General features: G+C 36.8%; 1 protein-coding gene across 48 annotated transcripts in view; it reads right to left on the bottom strand.

The window, feature by feature from the left end:
- RIMS2 (regulating synaptic membrane exocytosis 2) overlaps positions 1–22,020 on the bottom strand; it is a 489,731-nt gene that overhangs the window by 390,722 nt on the left and 76,989 nt on the right. The window lies entirely within an intron of this gene.

Here is a 22,020-nt window from a genome sequence, read left to right on the forward strand (position 1 = left end):
AAATCAGAGAGAAATACTGTAGTAAAGAAAATACATTTCATTTATGATGCTCCAGAAGTGCAACATTCAAGAATTACTCCTTTTTCATTATAACTAAACTCTAGGAGGAGGTGCAACACTGATAACAGCTGGACTGTGTGCTGCATGTTACAAAGGGAAGTAACTTTGCTTTAGGATATGACCAGCTGTTAGCTACAAATACAACAGTAGCAAACATGGGCTGAGTTATCCAACAGCCCATGGCACTAGACAATAAACTGGTTAAGAGCAGAAAAATAAAAAACTAATTTATTCTTCCAAGTGTACTTTTACCCAATCCCACCACACAGATGCAAATAATCTTCTCTTAATATAGCTTATCCATTTATCCAAGAATACTGCACAGAATTATTATAAAATGCTTTTTCAAGCACTGGGTGTAAGCCCATAACATGTTACCTCAGCTTAACAAGTTATTATAAATCATTTAAGCCATTCATATCATTATATAGGTACTGCCATCTCATGCCAAATGGAATGTAGAAGGCTACCTTAGGTATAAAATCCAGGGACAGTAGTTTAAGATACATACACATGTTTTACCTTCTATTTCCTGAACCAGGAGCACATTCATAGTCAGCTGCCACACGCATACAGAACTGCAATGATTATTTCAGGCATGCTACTTCACTCATATTGCTGAGCCCACAACAGTGAAGTCTCCACATATGATAGTTAAAACTGTCTCATTATGACTAAAGTTACAGACTCCTTTCACATTCTACAATGGCAGTTTTTTCTCAAAGTCCCTATTTCTGAAGGTAAATGATGTCATGGGAAATTTAATTATCACTGTGAAAATTTATACTTTTTTAGCTCCTGTAGTTGCTGAAAAACGCTGGAAAATGGGATGTAGCACATTGTAAGAGATCAAATACAAAGAGAAAACAAAAAGAACTTCCAACTTCTCTTTTGGTTTTATCCTTGTGATTTACAGGGGTCTGAACAGTAATCTTTGAATTCTTAGCATGGAATTCAGTTCACTTAATTTTTACAGTCTGTTTTAGAAATAATTAAAGCAAGTGTTTTAGCTCCCTGGACAGACAAAAGCAGAACTCAAGATGAAGCATTTTCTATGAAACATTAAAATGGTATACTAAGCCAAAAAGTTAGAAGTGCAAAAGTGATTTACTTAATTTTAGAATTATCCTTCCAGGGATTCTTGAGATGAGGTTATTAAAAAACACACATGAGCCTAAGATAGAAGAATAACCTCCTGGAAAAAAAGTAAATCTGGGAGACCAACTTCCTTAATGCAGAAATATATCCTTTAGAAATAAAACTCATACAAAATTATTACATCAGAGGCTCTTACCAAAACAAATATTACACTGAGTCAGTTAAAAATTACCTCAAACAATTTTTTACCATGGATATTCATATATATGGCAAGAATTGTTGGGATTTACTTTGTTTTTCAGGAAAACTCCCCTAAGAATGTACTTTACATTATATCACACAGGAGTTGTAAGAACAGTCAGCTCCCTCTCTCCATCAGGCAAGGGTGGAGGCATGCCCCTTCTGTGTACCAAAACACTGCCTCAAGCTCTCAGCTGCCACTGACCCTTTTCCAGAGAGAGGGAAAGCGGTGTTACTTCATGTTGCTTATGTGTCCTTTTTCTAACCTACCTGCTCTTGTCACTTGAGTTCAATTCTGAGTCCACACACTGTCCTCAGGACAGAGCAGTCGCAGGTTTTTCTATCATTTTCAGACCTTCTCCCCCACATGCATAAGCTTTCTGGCCTGCAGAGAGCAGTGAGGGAGGTCACAGCTCTGGCCTCCATGGGAAGGACGTGAGGGTCACCATTGCCCTAACAGGCATTTGTGGAGTCAGGGGTAAGTGGCTTCCTCTGCCTTCTTTCATCCAAGAAGAGTTCACTGTTGACTGCTCTTTGTTGAATGGGGCAGGGCACAAGTTACTAATAAGAAAGCACTGAAGTTGAGAACAAAATTTGGGAATCTGGAAACCTGGCAGATTTCAATGTTATACACTGACAACAGTACATAATTGGTAGTTGGTAGTCTGGCCCATTTCCATCAATAACACATGCAATCTCTGAGACCTTGCTTGCCTTTTAATTTTGCCAGACATTGCATTCTTCATTTAAAGCATATTATTTATGCTAAACTTCAAGTTTATTTTAGGTTACATTCAGTTTTGTGGCTTCCTTATAATCTACAGCCTTTGTTTGTATGATTATTTGCTTAGCAGTCTCACTGATGCATAAAAAGCACAAGCCTTTTGCCAATTCTTAAGCCTCATGTACTGAAATAATTTCACTTTTGTTTCCTCTTGAGCATAAGAATCTCTGTAGAGGTCACAACTTTTGCCTCAGAGTATAAACTTTTCAAGGTTATACAGAGTAGTTTTCCAAAATCCTTGTTCCAGTAGCAAACAACTTATCATCTGCCAAAAATATTCATTATTATGTCTTTTTCTACTCCAAGAAAAGTATCACATGTATTGATAGCCGTCAGAAAAAATTAAACACAGAAGACAAAATCTATTAAATAATCAGTTACATACAATGTGTTCTACTTACTGAGCAGAACCACTTGAGATGAATATGCATACTTGAAACAAAATATGAAATATTCATTTTAGGAAGTCCCTAAAAAACTTTCTGATCTATTTTATATCTTAATTTTTATCATCTAGAATGCAAGGGTTGAAGCAAAAAAACTAATAACATGCAGCAATAGTTAGGTGTTCAGAATAGCACAGGATTTGAAACACATTTAGTTAAATTTGTATAACATTTTTCAGAAAACCAATGCAAATAAAACTCCATTTTGTTCAAGTTGTGTGCACTGATGCCTGAGAGGACTCAGGAGTTCATTTACCAAGGAACAGAAAATAATCAGTACCAAGGCAAACTTCAGAGCCTGGAACTGAGCTCAGGTATCCCAAGACTATAATTTCCAGTCCCTATACTCCAGTGAGTTACTCTGTTAATGCAAGTGGCCAAGATCCATGCTGTGAAACTGAAAAAACAGGCTCTGCAGATGAGTTGCATTTTGGAAGAAAATGTTTATTTGTAATGCAAATCTTATTCTTAGCTATGATAGGGGGTTTTTTGGTTGTAAACCCAGATAATTACATCAAACCATACAGTAGCAGAACATTTAAGTGGAAAACTCTGCAATGCAAATATATATATGTATATTTTGACAACAGCCTCAACAGCACATGCCATCTATCTGTACTGATTCAAAAATCACTCTCCTTTTCCACACTGTCTCCAAAACTAGAAGTATTCACTTTAATTGTTACAAATTTTAGAAGAAAAGGAGAAGTAGGTACGAGTTTATGCAAAGGCCTAATGATAATGAAAAGTTAGACTGGAAAACTGATATTTAAGTTCTGCTCATTTTCATCTCTTGTGAGAATAGTTTCCCTGAATGACACATATCTGCTGGAAGTTACAGTCATGAAGTTCATGAGGATTATACGACTAGTGAAGACTTTTTCTGTACTGTAAAACATTGTATCCAAGACAGCTGCATAGACAATTTCTCAATGTCAAAAGCAACTGTTTGTAAGAGTTTAGATTTGATCTTGACAGAACAGAAATAGTTTTTATAGGAATACTTGCTTTGTTCTGTAATGGAGTTAATTTTGCTTATTCTCAGTTCCCCACACCTTTCTGGAAATGAGAAATTCAGTTTCAAACAAAAAGCAATCTGTTGGTCTTTCATGACCCATGAGCTACTGACAAAGGCAAGTGATAAAATGAAGTTCAGTAGTCAGATGTCTTACTATTGTGCAAAAGTCTTTTTCTCCTGCCCTCTAGAAATGCCAACAAAACTTTCAGCATTTTACAAAATCAAATCCTTAGTACTGACAAGAAGTTCCAAAGCCATTCCTGCCTTCCAAAAGTTCACTTAAACATTTCTGAAATTTCCTAACCTGCTTAAAATCTGTCATTAGAAGAGAGACTGTTAAGCAAGTATTCAGGTTGTTGAGGCCAGATACAAGTGTACCAGCCACTTCTCATTTCCTAGCTATGCTGAAGTTTTATTACTGATTGTAGCCCACGCCTCATTTCCTATTCCCAGGCACGAAGCACGGATGTGGCTGGAATCCAGGCTTCAAAAAGGGTTTGTTCACTTTCAGTTCTGCCAAATCCATTCATTCAATGATTTTTCTGCCTAGTGGTAATGACTATCTGGTAACATACGTTCTTCCCCATAGTGCATTAAACACTTCATGCTTTCTACTTTCACAAGTAGTAGTGCTAGCTACTGGATGGATACTATTCTTAAAACACCATGTGTTGCTGGAGTTTAGGTAACAACTGGCTGAACATCGGCTCTGCTAATAAGAAACCCTGGAAAACAGAGCGGAAACCAGGGTATGAGCCAGTGGTGTATGAGCTCTCATTACAGATTGGACAAATTACGTATGTGTCTAAATTAGCAAGAGTATGAGCAGCAGGTAAAGGGCAGTTATTTTTCCCCTTTAGTTGGCACTGGTAAGGTTGCACCTGGAATATTGTGTCCAGATTGGGGCCTGCCAGTTCATGACAAGTCCAGTTTGTCAACCAAAAAAAAAAATGGTCAGGGTTGTACAGCACATAATCTGCAAGGCAGGAATACAGGAGCTGGCTTTGTTCAATCCAGTGAAGATGAATGGACACTGAGTGATCTAACATCTGCCTGAAACTAGCTATGTAAAAATCACCTGAAAAAAAATCAGAGCCAAATTCTTCCCAGTAGACACAAATCCAAAACAAGGAAAAAAGGGCACTATAAAGGCACATTAGGAGGTTCAGGTTGAACATTATGAGGTTTTTTTCACTAGAAGGGCAGTGCAGCACTAAAACAGATTGTCCCAAGAGGCTGTGGGATCACCATCCCTAGAGATTTACAAAACTTGCCTAGACAAAGCTCCAGCTGCCCTTACCTAGTACTGGCAATAACCATGCTTTGAGTGAGAGGTTGGTGCAGGGATCCCCTTTGAAGAGCAGTTCTCATATTACGTACTTGACAATGGCTTTGTGGAATACGACAAGTAATATGAAGTATAAACTCAAGAAGAAACATAGGGAAAAGTATTCATCAACTATTACTTAGCTCAGCAGTGCTGAAAAAAGTGACTTAACTCTTATCAGAAGAAACAGCCCTTCATGCTTTTTATGAACTACTGTGAGAACAGTTTCTCTCAAAGTTTGACCCATTCTCACATGTATTTTCAGCTCCATGTAATGCAATGGGTAGCAAAACTTTGAGTTTATGCTTTAATACTGATGTGTGGAGGCTATAAAAGCAGCAATTAAAAACCACACACACCCCACAAACCTATATTCAACAACGCAAAATAGAACTTTTCTTAATCCCAAAGTTAGTTTTGCCAGTATTCAACTGAAATGAGAAAGACCATCATACAAAACTCCTCTTCAGAAGAGCATGATCCTGCTTTAAGTCTAGCACAAAGAAAAATTATTAAGCAATTAAAAACCTAACCCTGACTTCAAACAAGAACTTCACTTCCAATTCTGTTTAAAATTAATGGATTACCATGCCCAGGCAAGTAACAACAAAGCTGAGTTTTCAGCTTTTGTATCAATGGAAATTAAATACTGAAAGAAATTAGATAAGTCCAATAATGACAGTAACATGGGTTCAGCAGTGTCAAATAGTAAAACATTTCACTGTAAGTTGTTTTCTAAATGTAGAGTAAATACTCCTGAAATTGTCAGACATAATTGGTTTGAGTTGTTTTACAGATGGAGCTAACTGGAAAAAATCCCATGATTTTCCTGTTTCCCATTCTCTAACTTATTAGGCAATGTGTACTTTAATTATTCTGTGATATTCATTAACCTGAAATAGGAACAGAGCAACAGTGATGAAATTTTGAGTGCAGAACATCTTTAGAGACCCTACGAAATAGAGCAGTCACAGAAAAAGGGGGCCCTGAACAGGGTGAAAGACTTACTTACAAAAGAAATAACCCCACTCACACCAAGAAAACTAATACCAGTCTCTCAATCACAGAAATATTTGTTTATCAATACAATACTTTTACTAAATCCACATGAAAAAACACAAGGTGGCCAAAACCTGAATCCTAGGTTAAAAAGACACAGAGTTAAAATAAATTACTGCAGTTCACACATATGATATTTTATGTTTTCTGATAATTTCACTAAGAGAGCTATTGTAAAAAATATATACTTTTATTCTGTGTATATACTCTCTAAATCTAAAGTGAATTACACTGGCTGTGCCTAAAATGCTTAAGAGAAGAAAGAGAGTCAAAAGAATGGAAAGGAAGGAGTGTGGTTGCTAAATGATCTCGTCCTTGGTTTATACCAGTGCTACTGTGCACTTGTAACTCAAGTCGGAAAAGCCAACTACAACTAAGCTAATCAACATCCAAAACTAAGATCTCTGTTTCAGTCTCGCAACATCATGCAAGGAAGCAAGGTAAAGACACCCCATTATGCCCTAAAAGCATTTGCTTCATACTGCAGAATGGAACCAAAAATTCTCTGATGGTGGGAACTTCATACAAGCCACTCTTAGAAATAAAAAACATGGCAAAGATAAGGTCTTTGAGCTGCCCTGGCTCCATTCTCTTGCTTCTCCTTTTACTAGGGCTTTCTGCAAAGGCTTCCAGTTCACACTTGACCACATTTTAGTCTCATCTTATGACCTCCCTCACAAAATAGCAAATATTCCTCTCATTACACAATTCTCAGTGTCATAATGAATTAATTAATCTGCTATGACCATAAATAAGCTTGTAACTACAGATTAAGTCATAACACTGAATCTAGATTAAATGTATTCAGAAACTCAGTAGAAAAGACAAGAAAGGATGTGGAAAAAAAACCCTCAGTTTAAATAACTGAGTAGGATATGACTTCATAAATGAATCAACAGATTACACATCAACTAGACAAAAAGTGTAGCTGGAACTGGCAGGATTACTTTCCCTGCCTATTTTTTCTTATAATGTTCAGTATTGAATAAAATTGTAGCCTTTGTCTGTTAACTTTATTTATCAGCAGCGAGGCTGCTCTTTGCTGGCAAGTAGTGAGCAACAGCTATGTACACTAGTCCTGTGCAAGACTACAAGAAAAAAAGAACATGGAGAAGATAAACATATGACCAATTAAAGGCTGACCCACTGTTTTGCCAATTATCAGGCCTAGCATAAAGATGAACCAATAACCAGATTGTATTTGGTACAAAAGGGTCAGTACATGGGTGAGTGCTGGGGGTACAAGCAAGTCAGTCAGATTATACATAATCGATATCAATCCCACTGACCTCAACAACAACACTGCACCACCAACAATGGGTGGAATAAATGGTGAAATTCAGTCTCCCATAGAAGGAACAGAAGACAACCAAGTCAACAAGCTAAAAATATAAGACCAAGGAAGCCACATACTGAATCTCTACACAGCCCACACTTACAAAAGCCAGACCTGACTGGAGCCCAGGCCCAGGGAGGCAGGAGGTCTTGCCCCAACAGGAAACTCCATAAAGTACATCCACCTCACAGACAGACACTGCTCCTGTCTGTAAGTGGTCCCGGCTTTTACCCCTCAGTGGGACACCTGACCTTTGGTTACTCAGTGCAGGACACCTGGGGCTCCTTTACCCCATGGCTCTCCCTGCAAGGCCAGCACCACCCTGGAGGGAAGCCTAAAGGGAAACCCACCCCCCCTTTGTGAAGGGCTGTGGGAATCACACATATGTCAACTTTAATTTGGGGCTGAAACCCCAGCATTTTAACCATTTAATGTTATAATATTTCTGTGTGGTTTTACTGATATCAAGATAAAACTAGACAATATGTATATAAAGGAAAAAAGAGGTAGGTAACTCCCGTACCTGTTATTTCCAGGTTTCCTCAGAACAACAGACAGATAGTTGCTTCTACCTTTTCTGCAGCAGTTCAAGCTAACTGCAGGATCAAATTGAGAAGTGGCATCCTTTTGACTAAGTCTTTCTTCTTGCTTGTTAAAATTAATCTTTAACATAATTATTTATTATATTTTTACAATCTGTAACATGCAAAAAGCTATAAAGTCCCAATTAAGGTTTAAACAAGCAGAATATATTAACACATCTAATTTGTTTCGATCTTTTTCAACACTTTTTTTTCCTATAATAAATAAGAGGGGCATTTAAAATTAAAGAGAATACCACATTCCTCCAATAGTTTAACAATGGCTAAATCATTTGGACAAAGCTACCTAATTTCTGCGTAACAGTTATGAGACTAGTCACCTGTAAGCAAGGAAGGTTACTTTATAACTCCAGACAGAAATCACTTTACACCTTTGAATACCTTCATACCCCTGTGTTTTATTTCAGTGTGAGAAAGTTCTAATTATCCTTTTCTCAATCTCATTTAAAATTCTAACTTACAATAGAAGTTTCCACAACTTTCATCCAACTATTTTGGTGATTATACTGGGGCATTTTTCCTCATTCTCATTAGCTGCTTCTGTATTAGAAAAAAAACCTGTAAAAGAGCTTCTTTAAATCATTATGAGTCTGTCAATTTCTGTCATGTTTTTTCTCATTTGTTTCTAAAATAAACATTCTTAGCTAAATTTTTCATTTTTTCTCCATAAAAATTCTTCATTATTCTTCTAATAAATTTTGCCACCTACTTCTCTACCTTCTCCACCTATACTGGAAATATCATTAAGACTCTTTTTTTAATGTTTAAGCATCAAGTGGGTAAATTAAATCCATACTGTTATACACAGTAGTGGTAGTTTTCCTTCTGCTCTTTACCCTTGTGACAAAGCCAACCCTCCCCAGGTCATTTCAGGTCTCGTTCAAAGTAAGATTAATCATGCCAATTGCAATTGAAAAGGGGAATCTTCCACTGCCTGTCTCTCCAAGGAAACTCTCCAAGTTCATACCAAAACTGCATTCCCTCAATTAAAAATGTTTTATCTCCAGCTCCATGGGCCTTGTCCCTGTGTTTGCAATCCACGCTATCCCAAAGGAGCTGCTATGGTAAAGTGCTGAAACTGTAAGTACTAATCCTCAGCTGACAATGAAGATCAAGAGCAAGTAGTTGAACTTCCAGTAAAAGTAGGCTGCCAGGAAGTGTATGTTGCAAAGCACAAGAATAGGATCTTTAAAGATGGGCATTTGTACTGTCATTTCATTTATATTTCATCTAGTTATAGTAAGTAAAAAAAATTACAAGATTACAGATTAAAAATTAGAGAGGATTATGATTAACTTTTTCTTTACTAATTTGCTACAAAACAAGACTGCTTAGCAGTCAGGCCGTGTGTCTTATATATCCACATACTTTCAACTTCACTTAAACAATTACTGACAATTCTTGTGGAAAAGAACAATTGTGTCAGAGACAATTGGGTTTCAAGTTGGGAAAAATAGTGACAGAAGAGAACTTTTGGAACTGTCATGTCTAAGGGTAAAGGTGCATTATGAGCTCAAGCTTTACTGAATATTAGAAAGAATACAATCAGAGAGACACCTTATGATCAGTAATACTATCTGAATCTTCAGCTGTACTGATACCACAATATCATCATGTATTGCTGCTGCTAAGCAGTCTGGACAAATGGTAGAGGAGTTTTCAGAAACTGCGCATAGGATCAATGAGTCTTTCTTTCAGCATTCAGTCTCATATTGCTGATGACCAGCATCTGTCCTTAACTTCTATGAGAGAAGACACAAAGGACAGGAAAAGCCTCTAACGTATATTGAGGTAAAATAAGCACATCAAATGTAGCCTCATATAAATTCAGAATCATGACACTCTTGACTGTCACCACTTGCAGTAGTCTAGGTATTGGAAAACCCCAAGTAGAAAACAAAATTTCTTCGACCTCTAAGTCAATCAGCCACAACAGACCCTCAGGTAAAAAACTCGTGAAAGAAGAGTCAGAAGTCCTTGCTAAACAGAAGGGAAGTAACATCTCATTACTTATTTTGTAATAGAAAATTACTTATAAACTAAAATTAGGACTGGTTTGCAGCTATTGCAGCACCCTTACTATGTTACGAGCTTTATGCAAGAATGAAGACTCCTATTTGGATATTTTCCATGCACAGCTGACACAGCCTTTCAGCTGTATACAAAAATTCCCACCTGAAATCTAAATCACTGAGGAATACACTAGGCTTTCATAAAAACTTCCTTTTGCAGTACCCTGTCATTCTACTTTTTATATTTAGAAACCATGCTGATTTTTATAGCTACTGTTAGATATTTCTTCCTAATTCACTCACTTGATTGAAATGTTTTGTAACAGAAGTGTTATATTAGTCTAAAAGCATTAGAAATATAGTTGCATGTTGGCTATTTCTACATTTTTTTCTGATACTATTTGTGTTAGGAATTCAAATAAATGCCAGTTTTAAGAAAGTTGGGCCACACTTATATACTTTTTAATTACTAGACTTTTATTTTTTAAACAGCTTCATTAGTAAAACTATACAAAGTTCTATCCAAATAATTCATTCACAAAAAGTTTCACAGTTAATCTTGTATTTTACTTGTTTTCATATATCATACTTTTATTTACTTAATACTTAATTTTCTTTTAAAGGTATGCAATATTTACCAAATGTACCTTAAAAAGAGGCTAATTCGGTTCCTGTCAATTAAGCACATTGCAACATTATTACATTTATAAAGGGCATCTCCAGCAGAGATAATATTTCTCACAGTCACTCGGGTTACTTTATTTGCATCACCAGTTGATATACAAAAGGAAGCCATTAATTTCACACCTGTAGTTTTAGAAATTCTCAAAATAACTAAATTACTGTGTTAAACTTTTGTTATCCTTACTATGAAAGGCAAAATCATTTTTTCATTAGACAATTACACACACAAGCAAAATAAATATATGCTAAATAATAGGTCAGACTGTCTTGGCTCCGAAATGTAACACCTCCTGACATTACAGTATCATGATTAGAGCGAGTTCATTCCACATTGTTTACAACATTCATGAGCATTTTCAATTATTAAGTAGCCCCTATCTTTTTACCCCTGTGACAGGATTGTTCCTATCTTGATGGTTTTCCTTTTTTAACAAATACATTTGAGCAATGCTAGGAAAGCTAGTGCAAGCAAGGCTCAGTTGTGCTCACCATACGGTTGTCCCAAATTAATCTAAGCAAACTACAATGACACACTTGATGCTGAATTATCACCACTAGAACTGGTGGTAGTAATTAGTTGTGGTGCATCATGGTTTTGACTGTATCAGTATTCTTACTGTAAATATACCACCAGTGGAGGTGTATTGCTAGCAGCGCTACAGGGGAAGATCCTCTTGAATCAGTTTCCCAGTTCTCAGGAGACTGTAATTTTCTATACTGTTCATAATTTTAAACAGGTCCAAAACACAAATTATTTTCAAAATGCTAATGCAACCTCTTCTAGAAACAAACAGAAGAAATGGGTCTTGAAATGGAAATTCAAATATAAAAAATTATTATGATTTTTTATGAGGAAAGGGCTCAAAAAAGAAGAGAGATGCTCTCACCTGCAGGAGAGACTTTTCGTAAGTGCATGAACAAGGTGTGTAACACTTTTCCCCATATTAACTGTATCTAAACCCGTGCCTCCATACCTTCCCTTTACTCAAAAAGTGAACTGAACTCAAACTTTACTTCTCAGAAGTAAAATATAATGTCAATTTAGGTTGCAGCATTATTTTTCCATTTTAGATACACAGTATTTGATAATGATTAAAAAATATAAGAGATTTGTGCCTCAAAAATGGTATAAATAGTAGTTAATCTAATACTATTTCTGAGAGATAATGCTTGAGTTTTCCAAACTGCTACTTATGCAAAACAAACACAAAAAATCAATGCCAGAGAGAAGATCAGAATTCAATCTTATTTTTAAACCCTTTAACCTCTTAATTAAAGCTTATCAATTAACCATTAAGAGCTCAAAGCTACTGGGTATAAATGAGGGTTGTAAGAGAATAATGTCAGGCCACTAGTAGGCCTGCTGATCATGCTCTGCTGTTCATAATCCTCTGGAGTACAAGGATGTAGTAACAGCAGGCCCCATAAACTAGCAGAGGGAGCAAGGACACTGTGACACTCAAAGGCCAGAATGTATCCCAGTGACACCTCTGTGAAAATTTGTTTTCCTATAATGCTTGACCATTTTTCTCTGACAAGATTTTTATATCACTTTGTTAAAGCTTCTCCTGGAGTACTTCTGTTTGAAAAATAGTAAATATAAATAGACTCTATTCACATTTGTTTTAGCATAATTGCACTGAAACAGGTAGAACAAGCTTTATTCTGCTCTTCACCAGCCAATTTTTTCTGTATAATAGTTCCCATGTTCATGCATTATATTTTTCATATTGTTGAGCAGGGCTCATAGATTACTATATCATTATGTGATCACGTAAATTGCTGAGACATCCTGTTTAAATAATAAGATTTACAGACCTAACCCCTGAGTAGGTTTAGTCCAGCTCAGACATTCACTGCAAATCAGACTTGTCAGACTCTGGCAGAAGGAACACTACTTCATAGTGTTGTTCTCTCTTTGCCCCTTCTCATGGAGGTATCTTCAACTGCCACAGGCATTCAACAAATCTACTACCCTACATTAAAAACATTGTGGAATATAATTTGGAGAAAAAAATATCTCTTATCATTCCTACTGCAGAACATGGTCAATTCCACCTGAAGAAAATAAATCCAGATGTCCAAAATCAATTGCCATTCTTATTTTACATAAGTCTTTTGCATCCAGGATTGACTAGGCATTACTATTCAAAGATGACCCAATATCAGTACAATAAATTTTCAACTTTTATTTCTGATAATGGATCTAAGCTGTTACAATAGGATCTTTGTAACAGTAGGTTTCAAGCAATGGAAGTAGGATCTTTCTTTAAATATAAAACTGATTATATGTACATCTCTCATCTTTCCCAGGCCAGAAAAGGTAGAGTCAAAAGAGAGGCAAAGGCGTTGGCTAGGACATAACAGTCAATACTTGAACAATTCATCAGAGGAGATAAAGTTGTGATCCTAGAATTATCACAATGAATCAATGTTATGATTAACCAAAGAAAGAATATTTACTTAGTGTACATAGGTAATATTTTAATACCTAAGAAATATACACAATGGAGTCACAAATTCAGTAGTACATCTTCTAGAGCGTAGTTTCCAGAATCACAGAATCAGCTAGGTTGGAAAGGACCTTGAAGATCATCCAGTTCAACTGTTAACCTAGCACTGACAGTTCCCAACTACACCGTATCCCTCAGTGCTATGTCAGCCCGACTCCTAAACACCTCCAGGGATGGGGACTCCACCACCTCCCTGGGCAGCCCATTCGAACACCTAACAACCCCTTCTGGAAAGAAATGCTTCCTAATATCCAGTCTAAACCTTCCCTGGTGCAACTTGAGGCCATTCCCTCTTCTCCTATCACTTGTTACTTGGTTAAAGAGACTCATCCCCAGCTCTCTGCACCCTCCTTTCAGGGAGCTGTAGAGGGCGATGAGGTCTCCCCTCAGCCTCCTCTTCTCCAGACTAAACACCCCCAGTTCCCTCAGCCGCTCCCCGTATGACCTGTGCTCCAGAGCCTTCACCAGCTTCGTTGCCCTTCTCTCAACACACTCGAGTCACTCAATGTCCTTTTCGTAGTGAGGGGCCCAAAACTGAACACAGGAATCGAGGGGCGGCCTCACCAGTGCCGAGTACAGGGGCAAGATCTGTTCAAACAGAACAGACAGCGTAACATTTCCTTAAGACATTCAATAGGGATACTGTAATGAGGAAAATGCAGCATCATAACTACATATGACAAAACATAGCTGGAATATGTTTGTTATCTTAAATACACATTTAATTCTGAAACAGAAAACAGTTTGCTGTTTCAGAAATCACCTGTTAATCAGGTTTTTGTCATACAAATGTGAGGTAATTTTCACCCTGTTGGTGAACACTGCACTAGAAACAATAAAACATGTCTTGCTCTTAGGTATATAACTGAGAGATGGGGGGGAGTCACAACTGTTCCAAAACTGCACCCATGGATAAAGTACACTTGTGATGAGAAGTCTGTGTTCCTATTGACAGAATCCAAGTTCTCTCTGCTGAGTATCCTTGCACTGAACCAAGAATATCCCCTTCCTAAAACACAACTATCCTTAACAATCAGCTGTGGAAGCTGGGAATATACAAATGGATGTAAAGCTTCCTAAAGGATGAGAAAAAGGTGACAAGTAGAATGAATAACTGGAATTACTGACAAGCTTTCAAAATCTGGAATCATTTAATCATGTTTGTGACACATCAAAATTCTCAATAGGTGACAATAAAAACTGAATTTTTGATTCTGTGAGACTGCTTTCTTTTTCTATGTGACAATCTTCACCGTCTGTTAATGCTATTCATAGATGAGACTTTGTACCCTGTAGTACTCATCCTCACCCCAGGCTTCTGATCGACCCACCCTGTCACCATCTGTTTATGTTTGTTCTGAGTCCAAGATACTCCAGGAGCTGCATCACTATGAATGTACTTCAACTTTCTCTCTATGAAGAACATAATCAGAAAAACATCTTTCAGAAGAGATAAGTGAATTTCCTTCTTCGTAAAATCAGTATAAATTCTACTATCATCACAGAAAGCCACCCATGAGCACACATGTAAAAGCAAATGGGAATTATTACAATTTAAAAGAGCTATTAATCTGCAAAATAGAACTGACTGGTATAAATATGATATAAATATTTTGAGGACCATGCTCGATTTGGAACATACCTGAAATGTTTTGGATATCTGTTCAGGCATCCTCAAATTCTCTAAAACCAGAACCAGAACCAGACTACCACCACATCACAAAAATCTGCACCTGGTGATAAAGGACAACTATCTCATCTAGTATGTCTTCCCTAGGTAAACATAGCAGAGTTCCACATCCTGTAGTCAGCCTTTCGAAATCAGTCTAGTCCTTTCCTGCCTTAAATAAGGGAGGATAAATAGACATTTCTTTCTTCTAGTCTTGCTGCCCCTCCGCACCTTTTCAATTAAGGCATTAATACTTCATTTTATTTTTATCTAATGAATTGACCAAATACGCCAACTACTCCTTACCACAGGAATAAAACAACAGTGAAAAGAACACTTTACTCACCCTCACTTGCTCCAAAACATGTAATACATCAAAATAAAAGCATATAACTGAGAGAATAAACTCTTCCAAAGACAAACACAACACAGATTCATAGCTATCAATTAAACAGAAAAGTTATTGAAAGTTGTGAGTTTAAAAGCATGTAAGCAACATTTGAACTTCCAAAAGGCTCTGTAGCTGGGAAGCCTAATTGTGTTTCCTGACTCCAGGGGACAGGAATTCCCCAGATACTGATGACTGACAGGTCTGGTTCTGCTTTCAACCTGCAAGTAAGCAAAAATACCCACTGCTATGTGAAACCTAGCATGAAAAACAACTGCTGTTTCCACTGGTATCATTAGCAGCTGGAAGTGCTCAATACTTCATAGTAGCATTCAGCATTACCTGCAACTGGGTCATCTGTAGAAGTCATTTCCACAGGTACAATCTAGTCACAGTACTTGCATTCAATAGCAAGCATTAAAATGTAGGGCTTAAAGCACACAGGTAGCCTTTATGCAGTGCCAAACATTTTTCAGTACCAAAGAAACTCACTGGAGTTAAAGGCACCCACCAGCAATTCCAGAGTTATTGTCATTAACTGCTTTAGAACCTAATTCCTGGTTCTGAAACTGATTATTGGTTCATGAACCTGATTTTTTAGTTGATAATTATGGTAATTGTGCAGTTATCATGTTATAGTTGATTCACCGTGATCACTAAATCTCTCCTCTCTCCTGAATATTTATTCAACATTGTTCATGATTCTCTTGTCATGTCTTAGTATCTCTACCCCTGGTGCAAAATAAAAATATTTAGAATATTTTATATCTCAAATTACCATTCATTAAAACTACTCTTTGAAAGCCTTTTTTATTACACCAGTTACTACTGATTTCTGATGTGTTTGATACAGATAATTAAAAGTCTTCGGTAAAGTCACTCTGTTTCAGAAATGTTATTTTGACTTCTGAATAACCTTTTATCCATCCCTGACTTCAAATTCTTGGTCAACTTTCTTCTCGGTTCATCCAATAATTAAAAAATATCTCCTCGTTATTTTCAGAAACCTTAAAATCACTCAGTAACATGTACAGCAAAAGAAATGAAGGTATTTTTTTTTTCTGGCTTTCTTACTATCAGTTTATATGGAAGAAACCCAGGGATTGCTCTCAGAGAAAGCTACTGCTCTGCAAAAAACGAACAAGTTACCACTTCTACATTAGTGCTGCCCTTATTCATGTGTGATACACAATATTCTGGGGGTTTACTCCACTTTGGTAAAAGGCATTGAGTTTTTCCAGGTGAAATGTTAAGAGGATGAAAGAGGTTGAAAGAAGGTGAGAAGGAGGAATAAATCGAGGAGAGGTACTGAACGACCATTTTAATCTACAGCCTCATGCAAAAGGTCCAGAAAACCATCCCAGGAGAAAGTGGCTCTTAGACTATAATACCAGGTGAGCCTACTTACAAGAGTTGAACATAACAGTGAGCTCAAGTCAGCAGTTTTCATGTGAAAACAGAAGCTGTAATGCCAAAACAAGCCCAAGTTAACTGTGCCATGAAAATATTTCCGAAGTGATGAAGATAAGACACCTATATCTCTGCTGCCTTGTGTGAGTGCTTCCTGAACATACTCTTTACATTTACAGTATTGCTAGGGTAGCAGCACGATTCACAGAAACATCTGGGGGGGAACAGAGAGAGAGATCAGTTCCACTGAAGTCACTAGCTCCAACATCCTTTAATTTTGTGATTCCAGCCTCTAGGCTTATTATTTTCTCTTGGGAATCTCAACCAGAAGGAAGAACACTAACTAATAAGAAACTGTTTTGACACATTTTTAAACTAGATAGTGCAGACATCACTATCATGTGTTGAGCTGTTCTTCAAATCCACTATTATTAACTGAAATTTAAAATGTTTAGAATCACAGAAAATACTGTAAATAACTGAACTCTGTGGGGAATAAAACTGTAATAGAATGGACAAGTCCAGAAAGACAAAAGAATACATTTGGAGAGAAAATTTGACAGAGACATGGACATGGAAATCTTTTAAAAAGAAAAAGGGAAATCTTGAGTTTGAATAACACGGTCTACAAAAATATTTTTTGTGTTATTAAAAGGAATTGGCTCAACTAACCAGAGCTCAGAAATACTGCAGTTAGTGATGACAATTGCATGCTACACATCTCAATTCTCCACACACTACAGGTGTCCTATTTGCATGTTTACTCTACCGTACATAAATCTGTGCACACTGACTATTTCTGCCAGAGGTCAGTGTATAACGAAACCATAAACAACTCTTTCAGCTCTCAGAGTCACAAACACACACCTTCATACTCTGTTGCTGACTTCAGATCCTTCTTCTTAAATGGCTATGTTTTTTATTTACAAGGATGTTTAAGACACTTTTTTCATATACTCAAAAAAAAAAATAAAAAGCTTCATTAACGATGTTCTATGTTACATTAAAAGAACCACATTTTCTTATAACAATTTGGGATGTTTTTTACCTCATTAATTACCATATCTTGGGCCGATTTAAATTGTTATTGAAGGTACTATCACCATTACTATCTGGTATTCAAATTGCAGCAGGATCAAGAGTTGTTAAGAAAAATGTAGTAACCCTTCCAATTCTCTCCCCCATCATGTTGTGGGGGGTGGGGAGTGAGCAAGCAACTGTGTGATGCTTAGTTGTCAGCTGGGGTTAAACCATGACACCAAATTACATCATTACGCCTTCAGACCATACACCAGAAACAGTCTGTCTGTACCATATGGTTTTTCCCCTTTAGGTTTCTGACTAGGATTCTGTCTATGCAGGAATGCTGTAGAACTGCTCAGCTTCCGAGCTTCCCTTCAGTTTCAAGCACCTTAACTGTATTTGCATAGGATAAAGCTTTTGTGCTGGGCCTATGTTCCCAATAGAAATATTGAATCAGTAAGAAAAATTTAGAGGAGGGCAAAGAATGATTCAAAGCGTGCTATGAAAAGTGACTTAGATAATATAAATTCCCTGGAAATTCACTGTTATGTTCACAGTGAGAATCATGAACATGCCCACTATTCATCACTGTGATACTCTTTCCTGTATTCTTTATTTTCTACCCGAATATCAGAAGACAAATATTCCCTACTCGAAGACAAATCCTAAAGTAGCAAAAAGCTGAAAATAGTTTATATCAACTTGCAAACAAAACATAAGAACCAGAAGGTATTCTCTTTCCTTTCTTCTGCTTAGTCTCTGCCAAATCATCTCCATGAATCTGATTAAGAGATTATTTTAACAAAATAGAAGCTCTATACTAAAGCTAAGAAGATGTTGCTTATGACAATATTTCAATGGTTAAAAAAAAATTTACTTCTGCAACCTTGGATTTCCCTCAAAACTGACATTAATAAAAAAGATATACACTGTGTAGAGTTAAAAATGAAGACACGATCCATGAAAAATATACATAGCAGCAGCTATAGGTGCACTGAATAGTCACTTCTAAATAAAAATCCAGATGTCTCCACAATGTAAATGTCTATTTTCAACAATTAATAATTTACATTTCCATATACGCTCTACCCGGAAAGTGAGTCTGCTATTTGTGAAAACTGAAGGGTTTTTAAATTTTTCCAGCAAGGTTTAGTCAGATTGCCTCAGCAAAAACAACCGCTCCTTTGCCAGCTTAGTCCCTGACAGATGCAAAACAAGAAATATAGGAGCAGGTATCTGTAATGGACTGAAAATTGCATGGGAAAGTAGCAGCATGTTAGAGAAGGGAAACAAAAATGTAAGAAATGGATAGTCACACCCTTCAGACATAAGAGCTTCAGGGAGGTTCTCACTTCGCACCTGAGATGGGATAGGAAGTATACTGAACAGCCATATGTTGTTACACATGTAAATGAGCATTTGCAGTCTAAAATGATCATGAACATTAGGTAAAGCAAGGTTCAAATGTTATTTGGCAAGACAAAAACTCCTAGTGCCATTTTTCAGAATAATTTCTGATAAAAATAGGAGTCCTGGAAGTAGTGGCATTGCAAGTAAAATAGGGTTCACATTATTTTACTTACAAAATATAGTTTGCCCTGTCATTTAAAAAAAAGAAAAAATTATTAAGAATAATGCATAGCCAGTAGAGTGCAGCAGCTGTAATATGAACCCCTCTAGAAGTTTCAACCTTCCTGAGACAAAATTTAGTAAACATCATACAAATTGAACTTGCTGAATGATCTTTACCAAAAATTCTCCAGAGAATGAAATGCACAATTGTTCTTTATAAAAAAAAAAAAAAAAAAAAAAAAGGCAAATATCCATTATGGTTATGGTCAACGTCTGTTTTGCAAGAACCCCTTTTGTCACTGTCATGAAGGCAGGTTCCATCAGAGACTGAGGTCACTGATTCAGCTGCATGCTTAACATGCTTTCCTCTTATTACACTAAGAGTATCCCTTCTATCTTGTTTAAATTAAGCTTAAGCCAGCATTTTCTAAATCTATTTGCTTATCTCATTCAGACAACCTGTCATCCCTCTAGGGGTACTGTCCATTCCTTTTGGAAAGCAGTTCAAAGCAGGATGTTGTCAGCATATTAGTAGAACCACAGCCTGTGATACCCACTAACTGAGAAATTTCAAAAATTATAACAGAGAGAAAATACTCTCACATAAAGCTTTTAGGTGCTGATTTAACTACGTTACAATATATTGCAGTCTGTATTGTCTAGATAGCAATGTGTTTATTTACACCTATAGGTATATACATAGGGAAACATTTTGTTCCTCGGTCCTACCAATTTTTTTTGACATCTTATTAAGTTGCATAACACAAAATATCTAGAGATGTTAGTATATGAAATAGTTCAGATATAGCTTCATTTCAGCCCCACCTTATTTATAAGTGGAATTATTTTCCTTCATTACTATTTTATCCAATTTCTTACGAGTAAAGTATATACAATTGGAGTACAATATGAGTAAAGGATATATAGTTTGAGGGGCTTTTTCGCTTTTCCTCACTCATAAAGCTAACTGCCGGCCAGCAAAGTATTTTTGGTTGTGTTCTTCTCTTTCTGCTTGCAAATTTATTTTTCTTAACTAATAGGTCTTCACATTGTCCCTTAGCATTTTTTAATTCCTTACTAATAAGATGTCTTTAATTTATTTTTATTTATTTTATCAAAAATGTGAAATCTATTGTCTTTGAACTATTCTGTGGGTTCATCTGCAGCCTTACACACCTGGGTCTATTTTAGGACTGAAATAGATCAGATGAATTCCAAGTTAAATACAGAAAAACATCTTACAATAAAGGACTACTTACCTGTCCCAAACATGTTTATTTTTATATCTAATAAAACTGCATTCCACCATATTCATGACTGCTATTCTGGCCTCGCTAGCATTGTGAACAATCCAACCAACATAAATAAGTCTTCCTTGTATTAAACTTTATGAGGAAAAAATCTGAAAAAAGTCCAGCACATCATTGACAAGTCAGGGAACCATAATCTTATGCTGCAAATGACAAATTTAAGAAGCTCATAACAGAAACAGACATCATTAGTCAGCAGAATCAGTTTAGGTAACTCATATTTACTTTATTATGGAGACAAAACCAAATTTATCATTCAGAAGGTATTCTGTGGATTTATATTTTAGCCACAGTATCTCCATGTTTCTTTTTTTCATACTGAAAATAATAATTTCATTTTTAGCTCATTTGCTTTCTGTTTTCTCAGATTCACCAAGGTTGGAAAGGACCTTGAAGATCATCCAGTCCAACCATTAACCTAACACTGACAGTTCCCAACTACACCATATCCCTCAGCGCTATGTCAACCCAACTCTTAAACACCTCCAGGGATGGGGACTCCACCACCTCCCTGGGCAGCCCATTCCAACACCTAACAACCTGTTCTGTAATGAAATGCTTCCTAATATCCAGTCTAAACCTTCCCTGGTGCAACTTGAGGCCATTCCCTCTTCTCCTATCACTTGTTACTTGGTTAAAGAGACTCATCCCCAGCTCTCTGCACCCTCCTTTCAGGGAGCTGTAGAGGGCGATGAGGTCTCCCCTCAGCCTCCTCTTCTCCAGACTAAACACCCCCAGTTCCCTCAGCCGCTCCCCGTACGACCTGTGCTCCAGAGCCTTCACCAGCTTCGTTGCCCTTCTCTGGACACGCTCGAGTCATTCAATGTCCTTTTTGTAGTGAGGGGCCCAAAACTGAACACAGGAATCGAGGGGCGGCCTCACCAGTGCCAAGTACAGGGGTCAGATCCCTTCCCTGTCCCTGCTGGCCACGCTATTGCTGACACAAGCCAGGATGCCATTGGCCTTCTTGGCCACCTGGGCACACTGCTGGCTCCATCTTATTAAGAAAGTAAACACAGTAGATCGGTAGTCCTCTCATGACTCCAATTTCACAAATATATTGGCTGCAGAGATATATTTTTCTCTTTCAGAAAAACATTCCTTCAAGTGGAGTGTATTATTTTCAACAGGTTCTATTAAATACATACTGAACAGGAACTTCACAGACTGCAAATAAACCTGCTGACTACTTATATTGTAAATTTTATTAAATATTTCTTAATGTGGACTTGCTACCACACTTGGGGTAGATAATCTGAAGAAATGCAAAGCTATCTAGTGGTTGGTGGACTTATTTCACAGAAAATTCAAAATACAAAAATAATGATCCATTGATTTAAGTATTTGAGAAATGCCAATCTCTTTTAACTCAAATTCATTAAAGATTCTTATCAATGGAGCAATCTATTTCAAAGATTGCTTTAATTCAGACACTGGCTAACATATCCACTGTTTCCTTACCAGACATT

Source organism: Athene noctua, chromosome 2, assembly GCF_965140245.1.
Source record: "Athene noctua chromosome 2, bAthNoc1.hap1.1, whole genome shotgun sequence".
Lineage (NCBI taxonomy): Eukaryota > Metazoa > Chordata > Aves > Strigiformes > Strigidae > Athene > Athene noctua.